Consider the following 27,304-nt stretch of genomic DNA (forward strand, 5'->3'; position numbering starts at 1 on the left):
CCAGGTTTCTGATTCCTCCACACAATCTTCTGATTCTTCTTTTGATTGGTGATTTCTGAATCGAGATTATGTAGTTCAAAGTTAGAATTTCAGAGTTGGAAGAGCTATTACAACAGAGTGTCTTAAGTTTTGAGGTACATTAGAATCACTTGAGAAGCTTGATCAAAATGGAGATTTGCAGAACCTATCCCCAAAGATTCTCATTCTGGAGGTGTAAGCCCTGAGTTCCTACATTTTTTTTTAAGTTTTCATTTAAATTCCAGTTAGTTAACATACAGTGTAATATTAGTGTCAGGTGTACAATTCACTGATTCAACATTTCCATACATCACCCGGTGCTCTCCTTAATCCCCAACACCTAGTTCATCCAAACCCTTTTCCACCTTCCATCTGGTAAACAAATATCCTAAGTATCTCTGATTCAGTTGCCCACACACCCACATAGAACAGCCGCTGACTTAGGGCTGTCTAATTCAGAGTTCTAACCAATGTGGGGTCACATGGCTTCTGATTCAGCTGCACGGCCAAGGGAAGCATTGTGTTTTGTGGGGACGGAAGTTTCTACATTTTGGGGTCTGTTTTAAGAAAAGAAAAAAAAAATCTTACTTTTGTAGATGTTGCCAAAGCATACGGTCACATGAGCATATTGCCGGGACTTCTCTGGGGTCCTGGGAAGGGACCCATGGTTACGAGGGTACCTGGACATAAGCTTCCCCAGCTTGCCAGGACATTGACTTCTGAGTACCAGCATAGCAATGCATCCTCGTTATTGTCTCTATTTTACACAATGAAGAAACTCAGCAAGGAGACGTGAAGTAACAAGCCGTGGTCAAAGAGCTAGTAAGTGGGGTTTGGATCCAGGCAGCCTGTCTCCAGGGCCTTCGTTCTTTTCACCATGACAACATAATGTCTTTTATAGATACTTCCTGTTTTCTGAAAACCATAGAGAGACAATACTTCTTCTTATTTCCATTACAGGACCCACTGTGACACTCTTACTGGATGAAATAAAGTGCTGATGACAATAAATAAAAAGATAAAGTGATTAGTCAAGTAGTTTTGCATTGTTAGTTACTATGAACTTACTCTATTTACTTGTATACTTTTATATTTTAAAATCTAAATTTAAAATACACAATCACTCAGAATATATATTGAGGTGTATATATATGATATTGCATATATTATATATATATATGATAAATAGTGGATGAAGTCTCTGGGTGATTAAAAGTAAAAGAAGATACATCTATCACCCCCGGAAATTTATAATCTAATAAGCCAAGGGTGCGTGACTAGAGGGGGTGGTATATCTCAAGGGTGAGATAACCATGAACTTTGTAAGCAGCATGAGGAAGTATGCGGAAGGCTTCAGCATTTAGAGAGGGAAGAGAGTAGGCTCCTAAACTCCGCAAAAGAATAGCTACATTAAACAAAACCAAAACAGAACAAAAGAAAAAAAAATGAGATGGCTAATTGTCTAGTCCAATATTCTGTTAGCAACACACCCCTCAATTTTAACTGCTTAGAATAAAGATGACTTTGCAGTGAAGGGTGGCCATGTGACTAAGTTCTGCCTGATGAGATGAACAGAAGTGTTATGTAACAACTTCCAGAAAACCTTTATTAAAAGACAGCTGCCATGCTCCCTTTGTTCCTTTTTCTCTTTCTCCTTTTGCTGGCTTGAATGCAGACTGATGGCTGGAATTTGAGCAGCCTCCATGGTCCATGAGACAGCGCACTACGGTTGGCAAAGAATCAAGATAGATAGGAGTCCTAATGACCATGAGGCCTCTCTATCACCCCAGAACTGCTTATTTCCAGATTATGTTCATCAGAGAGAGACAGACCATTATTTATTTAAGAAATGTTTATTTGGGGTTTCTCTCATTTACAGCTGAATTTAATCCCAACTTATAAAAACCTGGACTGAGAATGCTAACCCCAGCCATCATTTTCTTAAGATTTCATTGTATAAAGCAGGTGTAACTAATATTATACAACTACACTTTAAAAAAAAAAACCAAACACATTATTATTATGAATCCATATAAAATTATCCCTTATAAACTTTCACTCTGGGAGAAAACATGATTATTCCAATCATATCACTATTGGTCAAATTAGCATTAAAGCTCTTCCTTTGGAAGTATGTTCAGATGATTTCCATAGATACCTTCTTCTAAATTAGGTCCCTGTAGTGGATATTTATTGTATTAAAGGTAGTTAATAAAAAGTAGTTCTGCCAATGCTGGAATTTCTAGCAAAAAGAGAAGACATTTTCTATATAGTACCTTTCTGGCGATGCTCAAAAAATATGCAGAAAATTTCATATACAATCTGAGCATGTCAGACATTCAGTGTTTGTTGAATGAATAATTTGACAAATAAATGCTGTTCTATAAATAGCACCATTGGTGGACGTGATGCAAATGCAAACATATGAGATGGAGGGCGTTGGTGGAAAGTGTGAAGCAAATCACTTTCATGGGATAAGAAGAAGTTTGTAGAAGGTAGGAGCAGATGTTTGACCAATGGAGCAAGATCAATAATTCATGCTTGGAGAACCAATACTAGTCATGAAAAATCAGCCATATTGTAAAATAATTACTTTTGGAGGGATTAATAATTAATTAAACTAACAAAGCATTATCTTCCAGAAAAGAGAAAATCTGCTTCTTCTAAACAAATCAATTAATTCAAATATTAGAGAATCAATTGCTCAATAATTATTTGTTGAAATCCTGGTAAGTGATCAACACTGTGGAATCTAAATATGCCTCAGCACTGCATACTGCAACTATTACTTTAATTTTAATGCTAATGACTCAAACATTTTCTTTTTTTAAAGATTTTTATTTATTTATTTGAGAGGGAGAAAAAGAGAGAGAGCACACAGAGGGAGAAGCAGACTCTCCTCTGAGCAAGGAGCCCAAAGGAGGGCTCGATCCCAGGACCCTGAAATCATGACAGCCAAAGGCAGACGCTTAACCAACTGAGCCACCCAGGCGCCCCCACAGTCAAACATTTTCTGTATTTTTCCTAATCGGCTGCATTTTTGTTTGTCTCATAGATACCATAGTTTTATAGATCTCTTATAGAAGAGATCTCTAAGATCATTTCACTAATGTTTAGCCCAAATTTTGCTAAATGTAATTTTTTACTTGCAGGACATGTGTTTTTTTATCATAAACAAGTAGATTATACGGGATGATGATATAATATAAATAGCATATGACTATATTACATATATATTTAACATGTCTTCCTATAGTGCCACATGCTTTCCTGTTGTCCATATTTATGCATTTTTGCTTTTTTAGTATAGAACTGCTATATTCATTCTACAAGCATTTTAAAGTTTGGTTGCTATTTTCTCATCAGCCCAGCTCATTAGGGAAAATGTTATTTCCTTAAGAAAACTTTCCCTGATTACCCAGACCAGATCAGATCCCCTGCGATACATCCTGTATTTTAGAAATACACTTATCATAACTGTAATGAGTTAAAAATGTAATTTGTGTTTAATATCTAGCTCAGCAACTGCCATATAAGCTCATCGAGGGCAAAGAATGTTCACTCTATTGTTCCCAGCATCTTAGTAGAGTCCCTTGGGCAAAGTACATGCACCTGGAATATTGCCCAGCCCTTTTGAAGCGCCCAATAAAAATGACCACGTGCATGAATGAACACAACAATTAATAATTGAGAACATACTATGTGCTTCCCTTAACTGTGCAAATTATATTATAACAACAGTTTGATTTGGGGTCATTTTTCTTGGCCAACCCACTATTCTGCCTCATCTGAGATTGCGGATTTCCTACTCAGGCCCCTTACGAATAATTCTCCTTTATTCCTTCAATTAGCATCTGTTTTCCCTTGTTATGTGTGAAGCTGAATTTATCTTCTTAGTCTTCCATTTTTTGATAACTTGCTACCAGCCAGCTAATCAGATCATTTTAAATTATTTGAGTTGGAAGAGCCCTTAAGTCTATATAGTCCAAATTCTTTTTTAATAAAATATTTCCTTCCCTAACACATCTGAAAATTAGTTGTCTGGCACTCTTTGAACACTTTTAATCACCCGTAAGAAACATACTTCTTTGCAAGGAAGTGCAACCCCTTGCTGTACCTCTCAAATTATTGGAAACTTCTTTATGTTGTTTGGAGCTCTTCCATGCTCTAGAATCTCTGGTGGGTGCTGTTGTTACACTCTAAACAAAACCCTCAACTTTTGGATGATGGACGCTTCCATATGGGAAGGAAGCTCTTAGGCTTTGTCAAATAAATTTAAACATCCCTGGCTCCTTCACCTGTTTGCCCCACTGATGTTCATCCCAGATGTTTTGCCTTCCTGGTCATTTATATTTTAGCTCTTTAAATATGTGGTGTCTTAAGTACAGTATTCCCCCGGAGAACAATTTAGCACTTTGACCAGTGGGTATGTTGCCTTATGTGAGCTTCATAAGGATCCCAGGATTCAATATTAACTCACTGGTAGTTTGTCCTAAGATTACAGGACATGATCAGAGCTCTATTTTTATTAGTTAGGCTGCACCTGATGCCACAGAAAAATGAATAGCTCAATCACTGGCAAAGGCACAGTTATATTTTATCAATTCATTTCTGTTCACAGATGTCAATGACAATGAACCAATCAACCACTGCTTCGGACTGATCTATGTGTCTGCCCCACCTTCTCCACTGTGACAGGCTGATGATACAAAGCAATGGAATCGTTTATGCTACAGATTTTTAAACAAATGATCAACAGACTTATTCAAACACGGTATGCCAGAAAAATATGTAAGAGGATATGTAAGAGGAATAATATAGACTGTGAACGAGAGTGTTGATTCACTCTGAGTATCAAATATGATGGAATTTATTTCAGCAGGTTCCTGAGTCTGGATGCTTTGTTAGATCATGTGCCTTGAAATGTAATTCTGCTTGCAGACAATAAGATATATATCCCTCTTTCTAACAAATAATTCTCATACTCCATAATGTGTACTATATGAGCCATTCTATGTTTTAAAACTTTTGAAAATTGTAACATTTTTGTAAAACACAGAATATAACATATCAATGAGGAAAAGTTCAAAAGAATATGTGGAAAATGGGAAAATATGTCCAAGGACACCATAGTAGTGAGGTTTCCTATTAGTATCATCCTAACCATTGTATATAATATTGTTGCATAAATCTTTTTTGAGAAGAAGATGGCATAAATAAACCAAATATTATTGAAATATACACTTCATTTTTTCCCCAGTTATTCAATCTACACCATGCAGTGTGTGTAGGAAATATGCCAGGCTATCAAGTCACTAGAAGTGAGAAATATTCTGTCAGGCTTCTTTGAGAAGGTGGCGTTAGAAATGAAATATGTAAGATGTAGAAATCCATACTTCTAAACACTGATTTACCACTACTCAGATTTTTTCCTTAATAATTGGCAATTTTCGTATTGATAGTATTTGTCAGCTTTTTAATAGTTGTGGGGTTTTTTGTTGTTGTTTTTGTTGTTGCTGTGATTTCTTTTCCTGGTCTAAATAAATATTTATTTTCATAGTTAAAAAATAATTGGCAATTTTCAACACTTCAAATCCATAACATACATTTTCTCCAGGTAGTCTAGAAATTCCTTTAGTTATAGAAGATAGCTGATTGAGAAGAACATTTCACATTCCTCTTTTTTTTTTTTTTTTTTGATTCTCCAATTGACACAGAGTCTAGTTTGGATTTCCTTTCTAAAACTAATGTCTCCGAGCTCTGAATAACCTTTCATTTTCCTTGAATACAGCAACATATAAGCCTTTATTATTCCTGAGGTTTTGGCAACGACAACTGGATATATTGACACAGCACACGGAGGGGGAAAAAGTTTATTCCACCTCACTACTCAAAACAGACAACCAGCAGTTCAGTTGAGATACTTCCTTTAAAATAAGCAAAACTGCCAACTCTCACTACTTTGGTGTTTACTCTGACTCCAAGGAGAGAGGAACGGGAATGAAAGAAGCCCATTGCGGTGCCCGCTGACTCAGACTGGTTTTCCCATTGCTGCTAGAAAGGCAGAGCGGGTTTGCACAACTGAGAAACCTTAATGGTCAGCTGTGGCATTGACACAAACACTGGTGCTCAAGCCCTTTGTCGTGCTCCGGTAAGTAAATTGTTAATGGACAGATAACACCATCTTAATCTCTGATACTACTTCATGGAAAAACGATACACCCAGTCCCAGGGAAGCAGGATTTTAAAATAATAAGAGTAAGTGAGGTTAAAAAAGTGGAAAGCCAGCAGACTGCCTATCTGGCTTTGAGTTTAGCATTAACTTTCAGCTAGGAATGGGTATATGAATAGAAGTTTACCCATTTAGAGGCACGAGCTATTAAAGGGTGGATAGACAGAAAACGAAAGGTCTTGGTACATGTGTGAAATATCACAAGATTAGATGAAATGCCAGACTAGCCTTTGCTGTTACCACAAGGGGGACACCTTCTGTGGACAGAAATAAATAGACGAAAAGCCAGTGAAGGCTTTTTTGTCCGTAATCCTCCCTCCCTTCCTCCCCCAAGTTCACTGTGAAAGCTGGCGAAAGACTCTAAATGCCAGGGAACTGCCATGAGATCGACTATAGGAGATTTGGGTCCATGAATATGCTCCTAGGGTTGACTGTTGCCGGCTCCTTTCATAGCTATGCAGGCAAATCCTCTTGAAACAGGATTCCTAAGCTGCTTACTCTCCAGTTTTTTGTGGGTTGTATTTTTTTGTTGTTGTTGTTGTTTATTTGTTTGCTTGTTTTGTTTTTTGCATTTTGGGGTTTTTTTTTTTTTAGAGCTGCTCAGCACGTGGAAAGAATAAGCATGTTCCCTTTTAACTGTCAAAAGGGAAGTCTCAGATGACAGTGTACTTTTGAGCAAAACCAGCTGCTTTTCTTTTTAAGTGAAGTGACCAAAAGGGGTGGGGTTGGGAGGAGGAAAAGAAACCCATGCGTTTTGCGCTAAGCCATTAATCTCCTCTTTCATATTTTGTTTTCCTCCTAACCGAAAGGTGAATCAAATTCACACGACTTCTCTCTTTGTGCCATCTTTGTATTAAGTATAATTTGATTTCTTTCCTTGACTGAGATTTTTCAGGACTGTACTCATGTCTTAGCATTCTTAATATCTTCAAGAGTAGCTACTCGCTGTAATGTGTCAGTGAGAGCCGAGAGAGGATACACACTGTTCTCTGATGGAGCCTTCCGTCGGCCCCAAGGTGGATTGCAATGCTGTGTGAGTCTCTGGCCCCGTGACAGAGAAAAGAATGGTGGGTTTGGAAGTGGAAGATCTGTGCCAGAATCCCACCAGATGATCATAATTGTGGAAATAATAACCCTCTGACGACAGCAGCCATTGTTGATGGAGTGCTTCCTCCATGTCAGGCAGAGCACTGAGTGCCCTGCGAACATCTCAGGAAGCTGTTGCCTTGACCCGGGAGGGATCTCAGGATCCCTGTTTTACAGAGAGGACGCTGAGGCTAAGGGGTCACGCTGCCAGGCACGTACAGCAGAGACAGAATTCGAAACCCAATCTCTCTGCTCAGTTTCACCATCTGTAAAATAAAGGTATAAATTCCCCCCAATTTTGCCATGCTTAAGTGGGAGTACCTGAGTCTTGCAGACCCCCAAGAAAAATATATGCCAAAGCATTTGTGTGAAGGGCCACATGACCTATAAACCAAGCGCAGAATGGAAAATGGACTCTTCATAAGGCGGGGTACAAGGCAGAGGAAAGCAGGAAGAACGTTCTTTCCCAGGGTCATGGTTCTACGCCTTGTCACCAATCGAAAAGTCTCTTCCCACTTTTCTGATACTCAGCATTACTCTCTTGAGATACCAGAGCAGCTTTGTCCCCTCTGCTGGTAAGGGGACCGTGGCAAATTGCTGGAAGGGGATGTGGGACGGAGACTCAGTTTCACTTTGGGTTTAGAACACTTCGGTTGGGGAAAGAGGGAGGACAGAAGAAGGCTGGAGGGCCAAGGAACAGACAGACTCCGTTTTCTCCCTTGAGACAGACGCAGCACTTAACTCCCAGCCTTTCACTCTTACAAGAGCCATTAAGTGGCTTCCTGACAACCTTCTTCTGTGGGCCTGGTCTCCGAGCAGGAAAAGGATCAGGTTTGTTGGCAGAATTCTCTCATAGGAACAATCCCAAAAATTTAGCCAATAAAACACTTTTCTTAGTCCCCAAAGAGCCAATAGAGTATCACCTTATTAAAAAGCCAGTCCTCAGATTTTTCCAGCCCCATGTGAAAGGGGAGGAACTCACTCAGCCTCACAGGATGATACACTTCTTTTAAAAATCTATTTGTTTGTTACAGTAAAAGACACACAGCATAAAACATACTATCTTAGCCATTTTGAAGTGTACAGCTCAGTGGTGTTAAAGATGTTCATGTTATTACGCCCCCGTCACCACCGTCTATTTCCAGAATTGATGCGCAGCAGCATGGATGAACCTGGGGGACATTATGCGAAGTGAAATAAGCCAGACACAGAATGACAAACGCTGCGTGATCTCCCTTACGTGTGGAATACAAAAACCCAAACAAACGCAGAACCAAACCAAAGCTCCAAACCCAAACTCATAGAAAAAGAGATCAGACTGGCGGTTACTGGAGGTAGAGGGCGGGGTGGAGGGGGGGAGCAGGAGGAAGGGGTAAAAAGGTGCACACTCCCAGTTATAAGATGAGTAAGTACTGGGGATGTGATGTACGGCATGGTGACTGCAGCTGACGCTGCCCTACGGCATAGGGGAAGCTGTTAAGAGCGTAAAATCCTGAGAATTCTCATCACAAGGAGAATGTTTCCTTTTTTGTTTTCTTCTTTCTTTCTTTGTACTGTATAGCAGTCTGAGATGATGGATGTTAGCTGAACCTACTGTGGTGCTTGTTTCGCATATATGTAACTCAAGCTACCATGCTGTATGCCTGAAATTTATACAGTGACGTATGTCAATTATTTCTCAATAAAACTAGAAAAAAAAAGATGAATTCATAGTAACACAGAGTAGAAAGGCAGTTACCAGAGACTGGGGAGGGAAGGAAAGGGGTGTTTAACAAAGGTTAAAAAAAAAAAAAAAAAGGAAAGAAAGTAGAACGGTTGTTGCCAGGGGTGGGGGAAGAGGGACTTCTACCATTTTACATTGTGCCATTAAATCTGTGTTAGAAACACACACAAAAATATATTACCCTTACCTATCAAGACACATTCATGAGAAATTTGATGACATTAAATATGTATAAGTTCCTTTTTTCACCAAGAAACTGGTGAAAGTGTGGATATTTTCCTTGTACCCAAGAAAAATATGCATCATTTAAATATCATCAATCACTTGAAATGTGCAATCACATATTTATGAGGGCAGATGCACTGTGCTTGACTTTAAAACGTGTGGCTCATTGAAAAGTATGGAGAGAGAGGTTTTTTGTTATTATTTTAACCTTTGATTATTGATGTGGCTTCTAAACAGAAACTTTAGTATTTTAGAAGGTAATAAGCACAGAATAATTTTGTTGTGAAATTTTCAGATCTTCATTTATTCCTTTCATATCCTCTAACTGTTTGTTTTTCTAAAGCTTCTGCTCATATATGGAATGCATATACTATGCTTCCTTTTATAAATATGAATACATCAATTTATTCAAGACTGATTAGAACCTCCTAGATACCTAGCATCTCAATAAGTGTTGAGGAAACAGAGATGAGTATCTTCTAGGTACTTAGTGAAACTTCATTATGAAAAATTCTAGGTATATGCTGAAGGTGCGAAGTTGAATGTAACATAGTAATATTTTGAGATGATTTGTAGGGAATGAGATGGAGTCCTAGATTCACAATTACCTACTCAGATAACTAGGGATGTCGAGGATAAAACTCAAAAGGGAAGACGTCTGATGTCAGTTTGGCAAAGATATTGAACACAAGGTATTAGTAACATCACTGAAAAGCAAAAATTATAAAGTATAGTAAAGCTTTATGATGGCTGACATCTAGTTGGAACATATGGGCAAAGATGCAAATCATGTTATAGAGAAACATGTATTATACTCAACATAGAATAAGGATATTTACAAATCAGTAACAATGAGGGATTGGTGATAATATTTTCTCAAATCTGGGCTCGAAAACCCTGCCATTCACTCTACCTCTTATCATAGTGATACTTCTTCAGATAAGAATGTGAAAATAACAAGCCTAATGTTAAAATACAGAATTTCTATTTTGAAGTTGTAAGGCCAAAAGACAAACCAATACAAAAGAGATTCTCTCCATATAAAAAAGGGGTATTTCATAACATTATCCATGTTCCTCCTGTGCATGCAATTTTAACAGTTGTGAGGGAGCTTTTGTAATCATCCATGTCAAGCCCTTATTTTATGACCAAAGAAGCTTAGATCCAGACCATGAAAATAAATTTACCAAGATCACAGAACTGGGGCATTGGAGAACCAGGCCCAGGTCCATTATAATCCAGCAATCTTTCCCATATTATTTACGCCAGTGGACAACCAGCCAGTAGCTATGTTCTGACTTTGTGATGGGATTTCCACCTTCTTCATTTTCTCTCTCCCAAGTTGGTTTTTTCCTTAATACGCTTGATACTCTTCCCCTTTCTGCTGCTCTGAGAAACTTCAGGTCAGACCTGATCCACCCAAATGTGTGTGCCTTCTCCCCTCTGCAGGCCTCTGCAATCACTACGATCAAATAGTTGAATCATTTGGCCCAAATTCGAATAACAGGCCTGACAGGTCTGGCTGTCCCACTGCCTTTTGGTGACTCATCCATTTAACTTGTAATTTCTTTCAGGTACTTGGACATTTTTGTCCTCAATCCAATAGCTTTTTAGAAAAACGTTTTTAGTGCAAACACTAAAAATAAGCTCCAGTTTCCTAAGAGGAAGCACAAGCATGAGAAATTGTTTCTGAGACTAAATAAATTACAATTATGTAAAGCCAAATGGAACCTAGAGATTATCTAGTTCCACCTTCCCTTTGATGTTCAGAAAAGTTCATGTCATTCATTCATGAATGTCATTTGGGTCAGCCATTGAGCTGGCATCAGAGGCAAGTGCTTCTGTCCTTCTCTCTGATGATCTTAGTTGCATTTTCTGAGGAAAATATGGGCTCGGGGGAATGAAAGCAAACTCTTTGTCATGTATCATATTTTTAAGCGTTCTCATCCATTATTTCATTTGCCCACACACCCTCAAATGGAGGGAAATCATTATTGTTATCATTCACTTACAAAGGAAGAGCTGAAGCTAAAACTGAACTGAAAAGTCATACTGCCGGCAGATGAACTTTGATGCTAAATTTATCAACTTTGTATTCTGTTTACTTTTTACAAAGTACTATGATAAATAAAATTGAAAAATTATGTATCAGCTGTTACACAATTTTATGATTGTTCATAGACATGATTTCTTCAGTGTTTATGATGACAAAAGCCGCCATTGTGAATGATGATTAGCCAGATCACAAGACATAGGGAAAGCGCATGGATTTTAATGTCAGGTAGACATACGTTCAAATTCTGGCCTGTCTACTTCCAATGTCGTAGCTCAACAAGCGGTGGTCATAATAATTTTTATTATTATTCTATGTCTGGAAGTAAACCATCTTCCTTTTCGGGGGTGTTGTTTTGTTTGTTTTGTCCTTTAGATTCCACATATAAGTGAAATCACACAGTATTTGTCATTCTCTATCTGATTTATTTCACTAAGCTGAACACTCTCAAGGTCCTTCCATGCTGTTGCAAATGATTAACCATCTTTTGAGGAATAGCGTATCCTATATTAAATACATAGGACAAAGAGCAGGGTCTAAGTCAGGACAAACTCTTAAAACATGTTTTTATTTCTTTTCCACTTATGCCTTCTTATTTTTCATCAGATGACAATGACTAGGACAATTTATGTAAAAATTAAAAGCCATACCAAGAACAGAAAGAGGGCTTAGGAGAGAATCATGGATGTATCAGCGGGTACAAAACTAACATGTACCCTGAAAACCTTCCTACAAGTCTATTTCTCCCCTCTTGCACACAATTTTGACCATAAACTTTACAGCACGAAAGGCATTCCAGTGGTTATAAAGTCCAACTTCCTCATCCCATGGATAAAACAGAGGTCTGGAAAAGATTAGTGACTTGCTAACTATTTGTTTTGTGACAGAATTGGACCTTAAAAACAGGACTTAGGATTTTGAGTGTAGTAGTTTTGCTCCTAGTCTCCAAGTTGAAATTGATGCCTGTTTAAAGATTTACCTCGCATTTTGATAGACTTAGCCTTTGTCATAAAAGGTTGTCAGTAATTATTCAGTGGTTAGATGCCAGAAGTTATTTGGTTCTCAAATGGTATCATTTTATCCTTTTTTTTTTTAAAAATAAAGCAGACCCATTCAGGGGCTACATTCAGGCACCTATACCTTACTCATCATCATGTTTTCCTCCCTGGCAAGAAGTACTTTGACTCTAATAAATGGAAGAATACAAAATCTGAGTCAGATTTTAGATGCTATCTAAGTTTTTAGATGTTATCTAAATGGGATATCCACAGTGGTCTAAATAAACAGATTATTTGACGAGGTACACTTGGCATGTCTGCTTGTATACACAGGTAAACTGAGATAAGTTTCCAGAACCAAATGGAGGCACTACTCAAGTGGTGTCCGGTGTTGTCAGATTAAAATCCATTTCTAAAAGTAATACCCGAAAGGATTTCAGAACTATCTAAAGATAGAAAATACTGCTCTATGGCAAGGACTTCAAACAGTTGGACCAAGATCTGGATAATGTTGCTAAAAATGCTAATGGAAGCTTCTCACTATCACCATGTGTGATTTTTGCCCTCGTAACCAGATAAACCAGCACTTGATTCTTAAAAAGTTATCCTCAAAATACTTGTGGGTATTTGAATATAAAATAATGAAAAAAGAATATTCTTCTAAGAAAGATTTTAATTACCCTTTCCTCCATGTAAATTCTCTCATTTTAAGGCTGGTGGGGTGGATAGCTTTTGAGATTGGTGAGTTTGGATAACCTTACAATAAATGGACTATATTTTGGAGCTAATCAACCACCAAAGCCTTCAACATGTGAATGAGTATTGTTATAAAAATCTGTTTATTAGGCAGTCAGGTGGACCTTAGGATATGAAGAACCAATAGGATTCTTACAATTAACAGTTTGGAACTAACTGAGGAAGGGACAGGCCTCCAGCTTGGGGCATGTGGAAGACAAAAGAAACACGTAACTCCTCAGAGAACATTTTCTTCTAGTTCTCCATCCGATGAGAATTATTTTGGCTCATTTGCTTCATTATTCAATAAGCATTTACGAACTACACCCACTGTATGTCAGCCACTGTGCCAAGCCCTTCGTATACAAAGATGAGTAAGATAAGTACATGCCCCCAAGTTGCTTAGAGTCTAATGAGCAGGTGGAAAAATACACTTCGACAATACTGAATATGATTGTGGAGATCTATGCATGGCACAGTACGAGCCCAATGGGAGAATACAGATCAGAATAGGACTGGGGAGGAGCATTACAGAGAGAGTTGTTCTTGTTTTGAGTCTTAAAGCAAGGGCAGGGTTTGTTAAGTGAAAAGATAAACACACACTGAAGGAAGAAGGTATGAACAGGTAAGAAAATGGAGATCAGAGCGGCTTTTGACTGTTTCAGCGAATCATGAGTAGTTTGGTAAAGCTGGGACAAGGAACATTTCTTGGGAGACACAGAAGAACAGGCTTAGAGATGTAGGCAGGCCTAAAGTTTCAAGGGTCTTTGGCACTAACCCAGTGAATCTGGATTTTATCCTGGAAGTTATCATTAAAAGATTTTACAGATGAGGATGTCTGATTAAAATTGCGTTTTAGCAAGAACACTTTGGCAACTGAGTGGAGGATGTTGGGAGTGGCCAGGCTGGAGCAAGGGCATCTCTTAGCATGCTACTGCAGTAACTCATGGAATAATTATAAAAGGCAATGGCAATGGATACGAGAGACATTCGGGATACAGGAACTGCAGGATTTGAGGGCTGATTTGTTGTGGTAGGGACACAGCAACTCAAGGAAAGGAGTCAAAGTTGACCTTTTGGTTTAAGGTTAATAAAAAAGTTCAATAAACTGGAAAGATCAGTCAGATGGGTAGTAAAAATGATGAGTGTAGCTTTGAAAACATTAGTGTGAGTCAAGGGATCTGCAGACATGGGTTGAATAGACCATTGGATGTATGGATAGGAGGCTGGACAGTAAACATTAGTAAAGGGAAACTAGAATCAAAGGTAAAAGTGATGGTAAGATAGTAGGTAAGAACCTGCTTGTTCCAAATTTGTTCAGATGCTTTGCATAAGTAAATTACATACCAATGTATGGAAACTTTTAAAAAGAGAACCTTCAACCAATCAGTAGCCTGAGGAACTCTGGAGATAGCAAGAGGGGCCATAAGATTGCAAATAAGCCAATATAGTTTCAGCGTCCAAAGTCAAGTCAGCCTAACTTCATAACATGTAGGGATCTTAAACTAGCCAGATAGAGAAATGCTGTTGGCACACCATTTCCAGCTTTCATCAAGATATTTTACATAACTACACAAAATTGCTTTGGACCAAATGGAGAAACATGGACTGATTGATGATAATGCAATTAGGTGGAATCCTTATTAACAACTGTGCTCAAAGACTGCTGACTCAGGACGGATAGAAAGTGAGTGGGGTGCTGCATGGCATTGTCCTTGGCTTTGGCCAAATACTCTGTCAGAGTAGCAGATAAAGACATAAAAGCCACTCTCACTATGCTTGCAATAGATATCAAAGTTGAAGAATAAAAACAAGCTGGATGACATTTAGGATCCACAAAGATCTTAACAGATGAACGTTAATAGGGGTAGGTCTCAAGGTCCCACACATGGAGCTCTCAAAATCATTTGCAACATACTTGTTAGCTGAGTTGTTGTTATCAATCCCCTCGACACATCAAATAAATAAATTAAAAAATAGAAAGAAACTAGTGCACATTCAAAGAAGAGTTTTTAGGCTTTCACTAAGGTGGAATTCACACACATGTCATAGGAGAATTCACTGAAGAAACTGGAGCCATAGAGAACATTTGAGGGAAATGTAGTAACTGCTGGTCTTCAGAGACTTCAAGGGATGTCAGTTGGAATAGGAATTATGTTTTGCAAGATTATAAGGACTAGAAGTAGCATTATTATGTAAGAAGTTACCTTTCTTTATTAATCTCTGTTATGCACTTGCCCATAGTGGAGTGGATAATATCATTGACTCTAATATCTAATATCATTGACTGGCTCTAATATTTACTATTTATTAGCTGGGTGACCTTGGGCAGATTTCATTAGTCCCTCCCTGTCTCTTTTTCCTCATCAGAAAATAAGGATGATGATAGGATCCAGCTCATAAGGATTTAATTAGTTACTACATGTAAACCGAGAAAAATGCCTGGCACATAGAAATTGCTTTATGTGTTAGCTACTATTGTTATTAGTAGTTACAGGAACATAGAGGACAATTGCCCTCCACCCCCAAGGAAATACTAGGTAGAAAAAGAGATTTAGAGAGCTACTCTTTAAACAGCTTTTTAAAATTTATGAATTATTTCTAAGCCAGTGTCTAGAAGTTGGTGACAGTTTCTAAGTCTTCTGGTTGCTGGTTCATCTATACAACTCCCATCGGAGTATATGGGAAGTCAGCTACAAGTGATAACTTCATCCTAGGGCCCAAGACAAATTTCTGCTTGGGCATCTGACAAGGTTAGGTACTTCTTTTATTTCTGAACTCATCTTGCCTTCATATTTTACATACTTTAGACTTCCATGCAAGTTTTTGACCTCTGTATCAATGGCAATTCAGAATCCTTGGCTGATTCCAAGTCCTTATTCAGGGAAAAGGAAAGGGCACCAAGAAGCTTTTACTTTTAAAAACTCCAGGGCATAAACTGAAGTCCATAGAACCACAAGCACAAAGCAAATACTAGATTTTCATGGAAAATGGAAACAGACTTATTTGTATCTCCAGAAGATCAGAGCAACCTTGACATTTTGGTAGCAGCTAAATCAGTGTGAGCCTGCTTCCAAATTGTGGTTTGCAGTTTTTCATACCACTTAGTTATCTACCCAGCAATCTAACTAAAATTTCTGCATCAAATCTTGAAATCACATTCATCATCCATTCTATTCTATCCCTGAATGATAACTTTCTCCTGGAACATTATTCCATGGAAGGCTAAAGTCACAAGATATTATCTCCTTGAAAAAATAAAATCTATGGACAAAGGACTTTGAAAAATATTATATACCATAAAGAGTGCCTAGATATTCCGAAGGCAGATTAGCTTATTAAAAGCTCCAAGAATCAATTTACATAGGTTTTACGTAGTGGTACCTAGTTTATTCTTCCACAGAATTATTTTTAGTCAATAGCCCATTAATATATTATAAATCTTATTTGGTGAAAGAGTTCATAACTATTACTTTTAGCTGCTTTTCCTTGAACACCTACTCAGTACTCATTTATTTTTGAAAACAGTCCTTAATTAGGGCAAGCATATGTTTCAGTTTGCCCGGGACATTCCTGGTTCACTGCCATTGATCCCGTGTAATTATTAATAGTTCCCCCTTTTATTCTCAAGAATGTCCTCATGACCAATTATATAGACACTCGACCTACAAGGTAGCTATTATTATCACCTACTTTTTTTTTTTTTAAGTAGGCTCCAAGCCTAGCATGAAGCTGAACTTGGGGCCTGAACTCACAACCCTGAGATCAAGACTTGAGCTGAGATCAAGAGTCAGATGTCCAACAAACTGAGTCACCCAGGCACCCCTGCATTTTTTTTCTTTTGCTTGCCTTCCTACAGTTTACGCTCCCTACTGCAGCCAGAATTAACTTAAAAAATATGTATATCAATTAGTTCATTTCATTTCTCAGTCCATAATCCTCCAATGGATTCCTAGCACCCTCAGAATTAAAAGTTTGGGTTTCAAAGACCTAATGAACTGGCTGCTGGCTATATCTCTGAAGTAATATTTTATTGTTATTTTTTATTATCCCTACTTTTTATCCAGCTTCACTGGGCTCCTTACTGTTTGTAGAACAGACCGAGGATGCTCCTACCTCGATGCCTTCATACTTCTTGTTTCTTCCTTCTTTTGAAAATCTTCCCCCTAATTATTCACATGACTTGTTTCCACACCATACTTAATTTTCTGCTTGAGTTTCATTTCCTCCAACCACCCTATCTAAAAATGCTTTCCCTTCTTTTTCTCGATCTTCTTAGCCTACTGTACTTTTTATTTAGTGTTGGTATTGTTTGAGTTATACCTCTGATGCCCAACTTCTATTAGCACTGTGCAACCTCTGTTAAGGTGTATGTATCCACCTTATATACAATTTCTACTATGTTTAGTTCTCCAACATAAATTAGAAAAATAATTAAAAATAACTCCACACACTTCCTTACTTTAGAAAACTGACATTTTAAAATTATGTTGCCAATTTTTCATAAATTGCCCCCCCCCCGTTCTAGGTGCTTTGATTGGCAAGTACTGTCTTTTGACATGCATGCAGCCTTTTAAAGAACATGGATTTCAATCTATGTTCTTTGTTTTTGAAAATTGACATGTAATTGAGCCAGAGACACTTGGAGACAAAGAACTTTCAAGAGATCACACAGTAAGGCTCCTAGTAAGATAGGGAAAACACTCAGGAAGAGAAGTGTTCCTCTGAGTCCTTGACTGGGTGTATGGACATCTGTCACCTTTGGGTTTGTTCCTTATCATGCCATTTGGGAGCTGCCCCTTGCCCACCTAGCAGTAATTTCAGTCCTATGGCCCCATTTCGTGTACTACACAGGTGGACCTGACCAAATCTTAATAATAAGAATATACCATCCAAAGGGAGCTGTAGCTTCGACCTTCCTCAACTCATAGCAGCATCCTTACCGGGGCCCTGTGCTGGGAAACCTTTCCTCTGCAGAGACTGCTGGCCCAAGGAGTCCTAGGGCCCTCTGACCTCTGGTCCCAGCCAGGACAAGCTGTGGTCTCCGTTTCTTTGTGTTGCTAAGACTTTATCTTTGGTGAGTAACTTCCCATTTATTTTGAGAAAAACACTTAGCCTGGGGCCTTTTGGTTAAGCAAATTGCAAAGATGCATATGATACCCAATTTTAAAATAAAAATGTTTAAAATAGTAAAACAAAAAGAGAGAGAGAGAATCTTTCATCTCCCCCCCCCAATCACCACCTTGGATGCAGTGAGTGGCACAGGTTTTGGTGCTGAAACCAGGGAATGAAAGTATAAAGGAACTTCTTCTGTCTTCCCACTCTGCTCTAATCTTTACCCTAAGCCAAGCTCTTACCACGAAGCAGCAAAGATTGCCTTCATGATCTCTAGACATCATCCTGGTACACTCAAATAGATTGTTGAAGGGAAAAAAAAAAGAGCTTTGGGACATACATTCTCTATATTATTTATTTCATCTGTGTTCCCAAGAAAGCATGGACCTGAATTTTGGCTTTGGGACCCAGGGACTGAAATTAAGCCAAGTATATAGTGTTACTTAAATTTAGTTCCTTAATAATGAAAATTTTGGTGTCTGGTTTTTAGTATACTGTGTTTTTATTTTTGTTTTTCCACACTCCGAATTGCTCAGGAAACTATGTGATTTAGTTTCATCAATTATTACGGCTATTTACTGTTGATATGGTTGTTGACTGTTGGTAGTTTAAAAAAATGTAACCTATTAGGGCTTATAGATTTATGGGACCTACAGGAGGCCCATTTTTTGCTTGCCTCTGATCTTATTTGCTTTCCCTTTCTCCTACCTGCATCAGAGCAGATATTGCTCTTTCTAAGGCAAAAGAATATTTAAATTAATAGTAGCAAAATCATCTCAGGGGAAACATAAATGATTTTTCATGTGTGGTAGAACAAAATAGAGTGGTAGAGAATGGATTTGACCTCTATTCCTCTGCATATACATGATGAAAAGAGGAAAAAAGAGGTAAGTTTTCATTACATGCTCTTTGCAAAAAATAAAACAAATAAATAAGTAACCAACTTCTGTATAATTTGTATTTCCATAGATAAAATAGATTTTGTCATAATTTTCATATAACTTAGACATAATTCTGCAATATTGTATGTTGAATTCCTGTAGGTCCCATGCTCATAAGCATAATCTAAAATGTAAGTTAAATGTCAAGTGGAGTTCTTGTTTTTCATTTTAGATTTATTAATTGGAATTTAAATGCAATTTAACATGTATGTGAGATGGATCCCTGAATATGATACTAACTTTCATTTGGATGATTCTTATCTCATTTTATGATTTTTGTCTAACTCTTCTTTGCTACATAACAGTGAAGAATGGGGAGGAAGGGTGTAAAACTTCTGACACATATTTATTGAAACATAATATGTATATTAAAAAAAAGAAACAATATAATGAACAGAGAGGGGAAGGGGATGGAATATAGTCACAAAACAATAATTTAACCTCTATGTTGGAAAAATGTCCAATCAACAATTTGGAAATGTTAGTTTACAAAGAACAATCAATATTATTTATTATTCAGAAATATTAAATAGTATTTAATAAATATTTAACATTAATAAATAGACTAAATATTATTTATTATTGTTTCTTATTCAGAAGCACTATTTCAAATGATTAGCTTACCCATTCAACAGGTTAAATTAAATGAACAGTAATCTGAGAAGAATAAGTTTGCTTTTCTTATCAGACGCTACACTAAATACTTTTCGACATTACTTTTTTCATACATTAATTTATTTGTTTCCAGTTTTAAAAGGCCAAGAAACAACTGTGAGGCAGTTGTAATACAGAGGCTAAGCACAGGCTTCAAATCCTGCCTCTTCTATTTACTTGCTGTGTGACCTTGGGCATATTACTTAACCTTTCTGTGTATCAGTCTTCGTAAAATGGCTGCTTCTCTTACAAAGCAATTGTCAGATTAATAAATTAATATATGTGGCTTGCTTAGAAGCATGCTTGGAAAATAATAGAGCTCAACACATGCTTGCCCAGCGTGGCATTAAGATGCATTAAGTTGGAAGTTAATAGATTTGTCAGAATCTAGAATTCAGGGCTTTAACCAAAAAAAAAGAAGAAGAAGAAGGCTTTTTATTTCATAGCATATATTTTGTCCATATGGGTAAAACAATGGTAAAATAAGGTAAGATTTAGAAATCATTTGTTAAGATTATATTTCTTTAAATGAAATTCGAGAAGAGCTTGCAATTGGTAATGTCATTTCATATATGATCACATCTTATCTCTAAGGGGCAAGCTGCTAGACAGACTAAAGGACTAGACTTATAATTACTATTATATATTATTATTAATTGGAACATAATGCATTACTATGAAAAGAGTAACTATTCAATGGATTCTTCAATTTCTACCTAAAACACACCTTGCCCAGAAAACGATTCAAGAAATATCTTGTTAACTGGTGCCCTTTTCTATTATGATACGAGTTCATTTTGAAATTCCTTTTCTATATGTCTCTTAATATTCATGAGTAAATATATATCTGTATTTATTTATTCTTGATATATTAAATGGACAGTTTCCAGGCTCACCTTCACGGTATGATTTGGAGGAGAGGAATTCAATGCTCATAATCAAGTAGTCAAAGAGTATTTAATCAGTACCTCCTAAAGCCTCAATGTTAGTGCTGGGTTGATTTTAGGAACTGGGTTGAAAGGCAATTAATTCATCTAGGGGCACCTAGGTGGCTCAGTCAGTTAAGCATCTGCCTTCGGCTCAGGTCATGATCTCAGGCTCCTGGGATGGAGCCCCGCAGGGCGAGCTCCCTGCTCAGTGGGGAGTCTGCTTCTCCCTCTCCCTCTGACCCTCCCGCCCCCGCTCCTGTGCTCTTTGTCTCTCAAATAAACAAATAAAATCTTAAAAAAAAAAAAAAAGAATTCATCTATACTGTCTTTGAAATATGATCACTCTTCTATTTAGTATTTCTAGTTTCAGAGACTTCCTCGGGAGACTGATTTGATTTTACTATGGCTTACAAAGATGGTACCACCATTTATTGGCCACTATGCTAAACTCCTTGTTTGCATTTTGCTACCTAATCCCATCACTGTGGTTTTTACTGTTAGTGTCCACAATTCACAGAGAAGGAAATGGAGGTCACACAGCCATGAGTACATTGAAGAGCCAGAATGAAATTCCGTGGTCTGACTCCACCTACTCACAGCAGTCAGAACTCTGCTCGCTCCTTCCACCCACTACCTTGAATAGTCTTCTTTAGCCTGAGCTGAAATCTAAGAGTTTTAAATTTTATTTACCTGCATTTAGTCCAGAGTCTTTCCTTGCAGGGTTTGGACAGCCCAGTCTTCATTTCCCCCTTAAATGGAAGAAGTCTTATGTGGCCCTACATATCCTCATCGTATTTCGCTAACGTTAGTTTCTTATTCATATACTTTGATATGTGATAAATTAATATATATTCTGCATAAAATCATGCACCCTCTTTCCAAAGGTCTTGTCGTTTAGAAATGCAAAAGTAAAAAAAAAGACAATGATTTGCTTATTCCTTAGGAAACGGTTGCTATCCAAAATTAACAAGCCTTTTCTTTTTTTTTTAAAGATTTTATTTATTTATTTGAGAGACAGTGAGAGAGAGAGAGCAAGCACATGAGAGGGGGGAGGGTCAGAGGGAGAAGCAGACTCCCTGCTGAGCAGGGAGCCTGATGCGGGACTCGATCCTGGGACTCCAGGATCATGACCTGAGCCGAAGGCAGTCGATTAACCAACTGAGCCACCCAGGCGCCCCAAAATTAACAAGCCTTTTCAAGATGGCTGTTTAATAGTTGCTAAAACAATATAAAGTTTCATTTAAACATCTGTAGTTCAGAATCCTAATGTCACATATTCATATATGTTTTACCTTTCAATAATTGTGGTTAGAACACATATGTTTCAGGCTAAAGAAGTATGCGAGATGTCAGATCCATATCAATCCTTTGGCTTACAGAAAACTTCTTTTTTAAATACACTGAAACTTTAAAGGAGGAACTCCCTGTCAGCAAAGATTACATCAGTAAAACTTTCAAAGAAGTAATCTCTTTGGGAAAGAGCTCATTTTTAATCTTCAGCTGTGGTTCTGTTAATTCCCCCTGCTGAAATAAATTTTGAAGTGGTTACCACACTTTTATTACAAAAAGGAAGTGGTTCTTAACCTTGGCTGCATATTCAAATTTCATGGGGTAGATTTAAAAAATAACCTACCCTTGCCTGAACCCCATGAGCATATGTAGTTCATCAGGGGTGTAGTGTGGACTGCACTCATCCCCAGTGATTCTAATGAGCAGTTAGAGGTGAGAAGCATGGGAAAAAGTCAATAGGAGAGGAAAGCCCATTTTCTCCTCACCAGCACTAAGTGCCACAGGAATTCATCACCTTCTCATTACTTTGTTTTTTTTTTTTAAGATTTTATGTATTTATTTGACAGAGAGAGACACAGTAGGACGGGGAACACAAGAAGGGGAGTGGGAGAGGGAGAAGCAGGCTTCCCGCGGAGCAGGGAGCCTGACGCAGGGCTCGATCCCAGGACCCTGGGATCACTACCTGAGCTGAAGGCAGGTGCTTAACGACTGAGCCACCCAGGCACCCCACCTTCTCATTACTTTATATACTTTAAAACTACCTTTAAAAATTCTCTGTCATGGAATTCTTCTCATATCTTGCCATGCCACTTGAAAATATCGTGTAACTTTAAGATTAAGAAAGAAGTGCTGCAAGGGCAGGCTAGTTCTGATCAGAAAACCAAATGATCTGGATTCTGGGGAAACTTCGCTTCCCATTGATGAACCTTGGAGAAAGTGGGTAGCCTCTCTGGTCTTCAAATTTGTTCCCTAGTCTCAAGCCCGCTTTAAGGTTCTTGCAATCATCAGTGGTTGGTCAGAGACCACTCAATGTCCCACAATTTTTAATCATCTGAGACAGTATTATTTTATTTAAAGTTCCCAAAAGGTTGTTTATTTTTTTATTTTTTTAAATTTTTATTGTTATGTTAATCACCATACATTACATCATTAGTTTGTGATGTAGTGTTCCATGATTCATTGTTTGTGCATAACACCCAGTGCTCCACGCAGAACGTGCCCTCTTTAATACCCATCACCAGCCTAACCCATACCCCCACCCCTCTCCCCTCACAAAGGGATTTTTAAAAAAAGTAACCAATGCTATCATTTCCTTGAAACTTAATGACCTTTCCTGTAGGTCAAAATCTTTTGTGCCTCTGGAAAAGTAAACCTCTATGCTTACTTTCATACAAACTCCCCCTTTAGTGTTCAGGGAAGTTGTTTCCCACTGAAGCCCCTACAAGCCCTTGCTCTTCCCGCTCTTTGGAGCACAACTGACCCAGCCCAGGAACTATCCTGTCTGGTCTTGTCAATATACACGGGAGCCTCAGATCTGTGCTCTAGGCTCTTAGGATCAATTTCAACTTCTTTGTCATTCTTGGTCACCATGAATTTCGTTCATATCTCAGCTAACTCTGGCATAAAGCGTCCAAGTCTTTTTTTTTCACACAAGACTGTCAATACTTCCAATTCCCTTCTCAAAATATGATCTTCCCAAGATTTTCTACACGCAGAGTCATCACTGAGCACTTCAGAGGTCATAGTCAAAAGGTCAAGTAGTTTAACTATTTGTCAATTTTTTTACATAGATGTTTACATACTCCATATCAAAATAGCAGTAAGTCACTCTTTATTACTTATATTACACTTCTCAAATTTGCTTGCTAAAGAAAAACGGGAATAGGCATTTCTCATGAGGAATGCACACTTGAAATGCACTTGGCAGTAAGCAACTGAGAAAACAGCCAATGATGTCATCTATGCATTGCATCTGGTCACAAATACTAGTGACATAATTTATAATAACCTTTTAGTTATTGAAAATTGCCCAGACTCCTGCTGTGCTGTTCCTTTAGAAAAGCTGGTTGGTATGTAGTGTTTAATTAAATATTTTAAAGCCATCCTTTTGTAGGCCTGTTCCACTTTAGCTAAAGTTATGACAGCTTGTCTCTGTTGGTTTAAAAAAAGAAGGCATAATTTATTGCCTAGCTTTCTCTCTCTCCCTCTCTTGCGTGCATGCATTTACAGAATATTAGTATTTTTAAGTGAAGTAAAACAGCCTATTTTAGAGATGTGTGAAAGATAAGTTTGAATGTGTTGTTAATTTAACGTGTTGTCAGTGTAAATAGTCTAGACATGAAAAGGAATAATCTGATGAAAATATCCGTGTTTTGTATTATAATTATTTTAATAATGATGAAGTATTATTATTGGAATAGAACCAGTTTTTCTCCTTCTCTGCTACTTTTTTTTTTGTATTACACAACATTAACAATTTGAAAGAAGCCACTGCATAACTACAGTCATCTTATCTATATCCCCTAAGCGAATTGCTTTTCCCGCTGCCTAATTTATCCAAAGAACATCTCCTTGCGAGTGTTATAAACCATTTTATTATTTTCTTACACTTGTTTATTAATTGTTTTGCATGTCATGCTTTGTCATCAGGGAAGGAAAAAACATTCAATTTTTCTTTCTTCCCCCCCCCATGCTCTATTTTAAGATTGAAAATCTAAATAACAAGGGGGTTCAAATCTTGCTTAAAATATAGACACATTATTCTCAACAACAGAAACTTTAAATTTACATTTCATTTTCTTGCGAAAAAATTCTTTTAATTCAATCTTGGAAAAACACACACGTTTTACAGATATGACCCGTAAATTTTTCCTTTGACTTTTGTGAGTGTTAGGGAATAGTTCCCAGATTTTGCCAACAATTCTAAAAGGACGGCCTTAATGATCTAATTATTACAATTTGGTAATTAGCTAGAGTAGCATTTCAAAGTGTTATTGATATGACTTGTCTGGGTTAACCAGTATTTGAGGAAATAGACTAGAGTCATATGGATACTGGTATTGTTCTTGTCTTCACGTTTACACTTCTCCTTTGGACCCCCGAGACACGCAGCTTTTGTGGTTCTCCCACAATCTAGAATTCTCAAACAACCCTGACAGCTAACCTAGAATAATCTTTGGGGAAATCTCCCCTCAAGTTCCTGTGTTCTCAGTCATTAACAAAAAAGAAAGAAAAATGTTAAAGGTAGCGAGAAAAGTCCAGGGTTACAGCTGGTTTCAGCAATTTCAACTTGCGCAAGACCCGTGTTTGTGAAAGCAACTTGAGAATCTTTGAACAGGATGTAATCAACCTCCGATCTGCTGAGAAACACTGCAAAAATGACTTCCTCTGCCAAAAATAATAATGTCGTTTACAAGCAGCTCTTCCATGTCTAAGGAAGAACTAGCCCCACGTGTGAGTTTATGCTGGCTTCAGGGGAGCAAGCAAGGAAAAGGGCAAATCCTACCAACCCCAGCCTAAAATACCCCGTATCAGAACCCACGGGAAGCTGTGGCCCATTCCAAAGGTGCTGGCAATATCCAGGAAGATTCGTATTCACAAAAATCCAAGCGGTAAGTGACCCCGGAGAAAGGGATTATATTTGGCAGCCATTCTGTGCTGTCTCTTTCCCTCTGTAACCAAGCTGCTAAATACCTCTTAGTCACCGGCCCCAACCCAAATCTTTCTTTCTTTCTTTCTTTCTTTCTTTTTTTTTTTTTTTTTCAAAATATCATCTGGCAGCTTCCCTTAAAGGACATCAAGAGCTCTCTCTAGGGAGGGAATATTCGTGAATGATCCTTTAGATAAGTTTCATCACAAAAGCCCTGCACCTACCTCTGTCAAGTCTGGGCTGCTCAGTCCGCATGGGCTGGATGTGAAAAAAGACCCGGGATGATGGCTTCGCCGAATTTACCAGAAAGAAAGGACCTGGGATGCTTGTCCTTTAAGTGTCTCTAAACATGGTTTGCATAGCTGGATCTCTGCTTATCTGTGCCTTTCGGCTTTCGCTTCCATACATGGATCTGTTCCCAACAGTAACTCCAAGCTGTGGAAAAGCAGCTATCTGGCAGCTCTCCGCTTCATCCAACACATGGATGATAAAAATACACATAAAAAGATCCTTCCAGCCAGGCCCATTTCCCACCCTGCCGTCCTGCCACTACGCGTTTTTGGAAATACGCTTTCAGCTTGGCATTTTTACTCCCCAGACGTTTAGAGAACAATCGCTTTCCCCCTGATTCCCATATAGAGCTTTTAGGATGTGGGTTTGCTTAGCTTTATGAAAACAGAGGCACGATTATTGTTCCTGACCAGGGTCTTCATCCTTAAAGATTTTAGAGATAAGATATGTACAGGACCTGCACAATGTGTTGTGAATGGATGAACATATAAATGAAGGGTTGAACAAATGGACATTGTGTGTGAATGAATACATACGTATTTAATGTATTTATTTAGTTAAGAATAGTTGCTAACACTCTGAATTCTTTGTCTTAAAGAATCAGGTAGGAGCAGAAGGTCAAGGTAATCAAAATCTCTAAGACAAGAGAGGTTCAGGTTCTTCCTTAAACAGCTTCTCATTTAGGATATAGTGGGGCAGTTTCTAATAAGCTACCATCTAGCATACAGTGTGAGATTTAGAAAATTTCTTTTAATGTTAAAGAATGTAAACTTGAATAGAATGCTAATTGCTACATTTGTTAACTGTCAGTGATACTTTAAATGACATGAAGCTGTGACCTAAATTTTAAGGGTGGGGGTGGGGAAGGAGAAATCGGCTCTGGCTAATAAAGATAGAGGGGAGAGGTACTCCAGAAGACCGTGGAAACTCCACTTAGCCTTCCAGTTCCTGGAAATTGGGCTTTTCCGTTTTAAAATTTCTCTCTCCCTCTCTCGTTTTTCCAGTCTGTTGTTACTCGTGTGTGTGTGTGTGTGTGTGTGTGTACACATATGTAAAAGAGAGAACTTCCAAATAACATTTTTCCATTCGCCATTTTTTTCAGTCATGTTAAAACTCTTATAGATTCTCTTGTGTGAAGAAAAAATAAATTTGAGATATACAGGGATAATTCATTTTTCTGTACTGAAATGGAACTAGTTTGCTTAAAACATTCCAGAGGAAAAGGGGAAGGATAGAGGAAACAGGATTGGCATAAATGATCATCATTGCAGGGGGTTGAGTGATCAGTAGGGGACTCATTATATTATCCTCTCTACTTTGTGTTTGTTTTAAAATTATGGACCCCGGGAAATAAACTGAGGGTTT

General features: G+C 37.9%; 1 protein-coding gene across 2 annotated transcripts in view; it reads right to left on the reverse strand.

Moving 5' to 3' along the window:
- The window catches only part of SLC8A1 (solute carrier family 8 member A1), a 358,133-nt gene extending 331,906 nt beyond the window's left edge, over positions 1-26,227 (reverse strand). For both annotated transcript variants that reach the window (XM_073897336.1, XM_073897335.1), the window contains exon 1: positions 25,873-26,227. The gene's annotated coding sequence lies outside the window, so the exon portion shown is untranslated. The remainder of the gene's footprint in view (positions 1-25,872) is intronic.
- Between the last annotated feature and the right edge of the window lie 1,077 nt (positions 26,228-27,304).

This window comes from Callorhinus ursinus, unplaced genomic scaffold, assembly GCF_003265705.2.
Source record: "Callorhinus ursinus isolate GAN/ISIS: 27379988/994484 unplaced genomic scaffold, GSC_fseal_2.0 scaffold10, whole genome shotgun sequence".
Taxonomy (NCBI): Eukaryota; Metazoa; Chordata; class Mammalia; order Carnivora; family Otariidae; genus Callorhinus; species Callorhinus ursinus.